General features: G+C 45.5%; 1 long non-coding RNA gene across 1 annotated transcript; it reads right to left on the bottom strand.

Moving 5' to 3' along the window:
- Positions 1–3,748: 3,748 nt before the first annotated feature.
- LOC131728754 (uncharacterized) lies at positions 3,749–7,214 on the bottom strand. Its single transcript, XR_009322814.1, has 3 exons — positions 6,268–7,214; positions 5,525–5,795; positions 3,749–3,887 (listed from the first exon to the last, which is right to left on the bottom strand). It is a non-coding gene; the product is annotated as an uncharacterized LOC131728754 (long non-coding RNA).
- Between the last annotated feature and the right edge of the window lie 286 nt (positions 7,215–7,500).

Genomic DNA, 7,500 nt, shown 5'->3' with positions numbered 1-7,500 from the left:
TCAACTCCAAATTTAGGCAAAGCCTGTCCAGGGTGAGAGAGCGAGCGAGTCTGCACTGCCAGGAGCACAGACACCCCCTCCCCCTCCCCCAAATTCAAATTCAAACTGCCTTTTAATAACATGACAAATCTCTCTCTCTCACTCTCTGTGTTTCTATCTTTCAGTCTCTAACATTTCAATTCAAATTGGCTTCACAATAAAAAATAATTGTATTGCCAAAGCACATACATGACATAAACAACTCCCTACATATTAAACAGAGCCCCCCTCCCTCCCTCTCTCTCCTCTCGCTCTCTCTCTCTCTCTCTCTCTCTCTCTTTTCCCTCTCTCTTCCCTCGCTAGTGTGATGTGTTCACTGTTTGTCCCTCAGGCTATGACATTCTCTCTCTGTGTTTCTGTCTCTATCATTCTCTGTCCTCTCTCTCTCTGTCCCTCTCTTCCCTCTCTAGTGTGATGTGTTCACTGTTTGTCCCTCAGGCTATGACATTCTCTCTGTGTTTCTGTCTCTATCATTCTCTGTCCTCTCTCGCTCTCTCTCTTTCAGCTCAGCTGTGGGGTTAGCGCTGTAGGATTTATATCACAAGCTTTAACAGTTCTGACAGCAGAGAGAGAGAGGAAAATATCTCAGTCAATAATTAGAACCTGTTGGCATTACTGGGGTGCCACTGTGAATTCCAGCCTTTCAGCTTCCTCTGGAGGTCTGGGCTCCAGTCTGGGGGGCTAGGTGGCGCTAGTGGGTTCATGTTAATGCACTAGACCAGCTTCCTCCAGGGCCAGGGCTCCAGTCTGGGGGGGGCTTGGTGGTCTCTGGAGGTTCTTCTCTTCCAGCGGCTCTTGATTGAGTTGCTAGTGTGTGTGTGTGTGTCTCAGTGCGTGTGTCTCAGTGCGTGCGTTTCTGTGTGTGTGCGTGTGTCTCAGTGCGTGCGTCTCCGTGTGTGTGCGTGTGTCTCAGTGCGTGCGTCTCCGTGTGTCTCAGTGCGTGCGTCTCCGTGTGTGTGCGTGTGTCTCAGTGCGTGCGTCTCTGTGTCTCTGTGCGTCTCTGCGTCTCCGTGAGCTGAGCCTGGGAGTCAGTCAGAGGAAACGCTCCGACTCATTTATTTTTTCCCACAGGAAAATCCTCGGAGCAACAGTTCTGCAAAGTCACCGCCCCCCCTCCCCCCCCCCCCCCCCTCTTCCCCCTCTCCCCCCTCCATCAGGGCTGCTTTGTTGTGATGCACTGGTCTCGTGAGGTCAGAGGTTCGAATCCTGCTCAATGACGGTCCGATTCAGGCTTGCCAAGTCTCACGCACTGCCTTTCTAAACAAGCCCAGAACCAGCGTGACCCGTGTTCGAGTTTGTGTTTATGCAAATTCTGACCCGCGACTTTCAAATTCCTAATTTTTTTTTAAAAAAAAAAACCCCAATCCCAATTATTCTTAGCGGACTTGGCAGCTGTGGTCCGATTGAAAACTCCCCCGCTCTGCTGTGTGTTGTTCCGCTGTCTATAAATAATATTATTAATTTGGTTTATCTTGTGTGGACTGTGTGATTTTACTGCGGTTCAGCTCTGAAGGGAAACGGTTTGCCTGAATTTGGGAGGCAGAGACGGGATGGTGGAACTGTGGGGATAATTTCGGGTGCAAGAAGTACAGGGCGTGGACTCCTGACCGGAGGGTCGTGGGTTCAATCCCAGGTGGGGGACACTGCTGCTGTACCCTTGAGCAAGGTACTTTACCTAGATTGCTCCAGTAAAAACCCAACTGTATAAATGGGGAACTGTATGTAAAAATAATGTGATATCTTGTAACAATTGTAAGTCGCCCTGGATAAGGACGTCAGCTAAGAAATAAATAATAATAATATGTAAAAAAAAAAAAATACTGAAATAAACTTTATACATGGAATGACTTTATAAATACTAAAAAAAAACTTCACAGTCTGTAATTCTCCATTTAGAAATACTGAAAGACTAGAAAGACTAGAAAATTATTAATATATTTTATATAGCGCCTTTCATAGTGGACCACCACTACAAAGCGCTTTACAGAGGTAGGTTGTGAACTGTGCATTATATGCAGAGTCATTTACAATAGGACATTGATTTAACATCTCATCCGCAGGACGGAGCACAAGGAGGTGAAGTGACTTGCTCAGAGTCACACACGGTGAGTCAGTCAGTGGCAGAGGTGGGATTTGAACCTGTGACCTTCTGGTGACAAGCCCTGGACTTTAACCACTGGACCGCACTGTGTGCGATGCAGGGTGTTCAGTTTCTTTTGGGGTTGCTCAGTTCAGCACAGTTGGGTGTTCAATCGTTTTTTGGGGGGGTCGAAATCAAAACGCTCTCCGGAGGATTTGGGTTCTGAAGCTCCTCAAGGAATGTCTTTTAAAAACACATTGGAGAGCGACTCGACTATCAGGAGCAGGAAACAGACCATTCCGACGCCCCGTCAGTACATTTTCAAACCCTTTAAATAAATAATAACGTTTAAATAATAAAGTTATTTTGTCGGACACGCGTGTCTCTCGTGTCTTACTGGGTGAAGGAACGCGTGTTTTTTTTTTATTGCCGTGCATGCTGGGACCGCGCGAAGTGGATCGATCCCAGCGCCGTGGAAACGGAAGCTGGAGATGTGTGTGTGTGTTTCTAACGCGGTTTTTAACACTGGTCTCTTTGTAATTAATATACTGCTTCTAGAAATTATTTTTTCTATTTTTTTTCTGAACAGCTGTGCAAGCAGTAGGATTCGCAGGGGGGGGCGGGGGGGGGGGGGACAAAAACTCTGCAATTCTCTGTGAGCTTGTTTGCCATTTCCCTTAGAAAAGTTCACCACTGTATTTTTGCATTTAACAGTTTATCCTGGCTAGCTGCATTTATTAATATGCTTTACAATGCTTCCCTATGCTTTACCAGACCTCTCTGTGCTTTACAATGCTTCCCTATGCTTTACCAGACCTCTCTGTGCTTTACAATGCTTCCCTATGCTTTACCACACCTCTCTGTGCTTTACAATGCTTCCCTATGCTTTACCAGACCTCTCTGTGCTTTACAATGCTTCCCCATGCTTTACCACACCTCTCTGTGCTTTACAATGCTTCCCTATGCTTTACCACACCTCTCTGTGCTTTACAATGCTTCCCTATGCTTTACCAGACCTCTCTGTGCTTTACAATGCTTGCCTATGCTTTACCAGACCTCTCTGTGCTTTACAATGCTTCCCTATGCTTTACCAGACCTCTGTGTGCTTTACAGTGCTTTTTATAAGGGATTTTACAATTATTAAATAAAAAATGATACAAATCAGTTTCTTAATGCATCACAGTTTTGATTTCTTGTTTGTTCAGGGTTGTGTTTTTTTCATTGTGTTTTAAGCTTCCACAGCTTTCCTTTTCCACAGGCTGGTGGAACGCGCTCACATGTCAGATTCTCCACCGGCTTCTAGTTTTTGAAGGATGACTGCGCTGCACAAAAACAGCTTTGAAATCTGTCTAGTATCACTGCTGGTTACAATCTGCATCTGCCAGCTGTTACTGCCCCTCTCCCCCTCTCCCCCGCCCCCCTCTCCCCCTCTCTCCCTCTCCCCTCTCATTATTATAATCCAGCAGCTCGCATCAAATATCAAAACTAAACCATCCTTAACTCTCTCATCCTGTCTGCTGAAAGACAATTTCTGCTGTTATTTTGAATTTCTATTATTAATTATTATTATTATTATTATTATTATTATTATTATTAATTATTATTTATTATTATTATTAATTTCTTCCAGGGCGACTCACAGTTGTATACAATAAATACAGATCAAGAATTACAGCACAATTAAGAGCAAGATACAAAACACAATGACTTCAGTCCAATATGAGCAGGACGGAGCCCGTGAGACGCGCATCTCATTGTCAAGGGGGTCCTGGCAGGAGAGGGCGACAGGAACATGACATTATAAAAATAAACAGGGGAAAAGAAATAGAGACAACTCGTTCAAACTATCATTAAAAACAACAATGAAAAATAAAAGCATTACAAAAATGTGTGTGTGTGTCAGTGCTGTGCGCTGTGCTGTCTGTGTGTGTGTGTGTGTGTGTGTGTGTCAGTGCTGTGCGCTGTGCTGTGTGTGTGTGTGTGTGTGTGTGTCAGTGCTGTGCGCTGTGCTGTGTGTGTGTGTGTGTGTGTGTGTCAGTGCTGTGCGCTGTGCTGTGTGTGTGTGTGTGTGTGTGTGTGTGTGTCAGTGCTGTGCGCTGTGCTGTGTGTGTGTGTGTGTGTGTGTGTGTCAGTGCTGTGCGCTGTGCTGTGTGTGTGTGTGTGTGTGTGTCAGTGCTGTGCGCTGTGCTCTGTGTGTGTGTGTCAGTGCTGTGCTCTGTGCTGTCTGTGTGTGTGTGTGTGTGTGTGTGTGTGTCAGTGCTGTGCTCTGTGCTGTCTGTGTGTGTGTGTGTGTGTGTCAGTGCTGTGCGCTGTGCTCTGTGTGTGTGTGTCAGTGCTGTGCTCTGTGCTGTCTGTGTGTGTGTGTGTGTGTGTGTGTGTGTGTGTCAGTGCTGTGCGCTGTGCTCTGTGTGTGTGTGTGTGTGTCAGTGCTGTGCTCTGTGTGTGTGTGTGTGTGTGTGTGTGTGTGTGTGTGTGTGTGTGTGTGTGTGTCAGTGCTGTGCGCTGTGCTGTGTGTGTGTGTGTGTGTGTGTGTGTGTGTGTGTGTGTGTGTCAGTGCTGTGCGCTGTGCTGTGTGTGTGTGTGTGTGTCTGTGTGTGTGTGTGTGTGTGTGTGTGTCAGTGCTGTGCTCTGTGCTGTGTGTGTGTGTGTGTGTGTGTGTGTCATTGCTGTGCTCTGTGCTGTGTGCGCTGTGCTCTGTGTGTGTGTGTGTGTGTGTGTGTGTGTGTGTCAGTGCTGTGCGCTGTGCTGTGTGTGTGTGTGTGTGTCTGTGTGTGTGTGTGTGTGTCAGTGCTGTACTCTGTGCTGTGTGTGTGTGTGTGTGTGTGTGTGTCATTGCTGTGCTCTGTGCTGTGTGCGCTGTGCTCTGTGTGTGTGTGTGTGTGTGTGTGTGTGTCAGTGCTGTGCGCTGTGCTGTGTGTGTGTGTGTGTGTGTGTGTGTCATTGCTGTGCTCTGTGCTGTCTGTGTGTGTGTGTCAGTGCTGTGCTCTGTGCTGTCTGTGTGTGTGTGTGTGTGTGTGTGTGTCAGTGCTGTGCGCTGTGCTGTCTGTGTGTGTGTGTGTGTGTGTGTGTGTGTCAGTGCTGTACTCTGTGCTGTGTGTGTGTGTGTGTGTGTGTGTGTGTCAGTGCTGTACTCTGTGCTGTGTGTGTGTGTGTGTGTGTGTGTGTGTGTCAGTGCTGTACTCTGTGCTGTGTGTGTGTGTGTGTGTGTGTGTCATTGCTGTGCTCTGTGCTGTCTGTGTGTGTGTGTCAGTGCTGTGCTCTGTGCTGTCTGTGTGCGCTGTGCTGTGTGTGTGTGTGTGTGTGTGTGTGTGTGCGTGCGTGTGTGTGTGTGTGCGTGCGTGTGTCAGTCAGTCAGTGTCAGTGCTGTGTTGTTTGGACAGTTCATATTTTTGCTCTTGTTTTTACTTCAGGAGAATTGGCTCAGTCCCTCTGTTCCAATGACAGTAACGTTGCTCCCCTCCTCTCCCCCAGTTGAAGAAAGGCAGCTGGTGACGGATTTTCTCCAAGCGCTGCCAGCTGTCTGTCTGATTGGGTCTGATTGAGTTGAATTCATCGGCTTGGGGCTCGAACAGGAGGCTTTGTATTACGATCCAGATGTGTGCAGATCAGAGACCAGAAAAGAGATCGGATGAGACGTTAAACAAGCGAGGTCCTATCGGAAGGGGCTCTGCAGCAGCTGTGGATGAAGCAGAGCTTTATTTATTTACTGCCTTCATAGAGCGCTTTTTTATTTATTTATAGAAAAGCAGAATACACAGCAGCGAGAAAGAACAAACCACAACACATTTGCATAGCATGTCACACGGTATTCTGAACAAGCTGCAAGCGGGATACCACACCAGAGAAAAGTGCATTACAATAATCAATTCTAAATGAAACAAAGGCATGCATTAGTCTCTCTGCATCAGATACGGAAATAATTAGAAGATCACCACCTGGTCTCTGGAAGTTGCTTTTAAAAGCTTCTGCAGCAATAATAATAATAATAATAATAATAATAATAATAATAATAATAATAATAATAATAATAATAATAATAATAATAATAGAGATTTGAAGGCTTTGTAACATGGTTAATAAAGACAGTTTCAAAATTTTACATGATATTTTTTTTAATGCATTATTGTTATCGCTGATAAACTTTCGACCTCAACGCTGCCTCTCTGTGCTTCCTCCGCCACGGAGCCCCTGACTCCCCGCGACGATGCTGACTCTGCAAGCGCTGCCGACGGAAACCTGAGCCGCGGCGCTCCTGGAAGAGGACGTGTCGGAGCCCTCCTGCCAGCACGCACACCCGCTTCCCGGACTCGGGATGGGATGGGATTGTGGAACAGAGGGGGAATCATTTTAGGATGCAGGAAAAAAAATGCATGAGTAATTTTGCATTTAGAAATACTAAAATAAATGTTATGCATTCAACGATTTTATAAATACTAATTATTTTATGGTTGGGCTGCCTAGTGCGGTGCAAGCACTCTGCATCAACAGCAATGGAAAACATGGGCCGGGACTGCAGTGCGGTGATCTGCTGCCCCCTAGAGCATACTCCCGGTACTGCGCGCACATCTGGATTGGAGTTTAATGCAGGTGAGAGCATGCCAGCACCGGCACGCACTGCAGCACACTGCCCTCTGCTGGTGAGACTCGGCTGTGTGTGCAGTGACGTTATCGCACAGGCTGCACGTTATAAACCGATGCAATATATACACGTACACATTTCTGTATCGGTTTATAACATGCAGCCTGTACGATAATGTATCTTCACGCACACCTCCTTCAATCGCACATTTTAAATCACATTTTTAGGAGTTTGAAAAATGCATTATAAAATAGATATATTGATAGGAAACATAACATGGTCCAGTTATACACAGTGACTCTAGGGATAATTTATTTCTTAGCAGACGCAATTATCCAGGGCGACTTACAATTGTTACAAGATATCACATTATTTTTACATACAATTCCCCATTTATACAGTTGGGTTTTTACTGGAGCAATCTAGGTAAAGTACCTTGCTCAAGGGTACAGCAGCAGTGTCCCCCACCTGGGATTGAACCCACGACCCTCCGGTCAAGAGCCCAGAGCCCTAACCACTAACCACTACTCCACTCTGATGCCCCTATATATATATATATATATATATATATATATATATTATATATATATATATATATATATATATATATATTATATATATATATATATATATATATATATATATATATATATATATATAGTTTTTCACATCAATAGATACACAGAGACACGCGCACACACACACAGACACACACGCACACACTCGTTGGGATCATGTTGTAATATTACCGGAATTTAAGAGACGACATTTACAAATGAAAAGAAGACGTCACTCTTCCTGA

This window comes from Acipenser ruthenus, unplaced genomic scaffold, assembly GCF_902713425.1.
Source record: "Acipenser ruthenus unplaced genomic scaffold, fAciRut3.2 maternal haplotype, whole genome shotgun sequence".
Taxonomy (NCBI): Eukaryota; Metazoa; Chordata; class Actinopteri; order Acipenseriformes; family Acipenseridae; genus Acipenser; species Acipenser ruthenus.
Note: the sequence above shows the minus strand (reverse complement) of the source record. Positions and strands in the feature narration are given on the sequence as shown.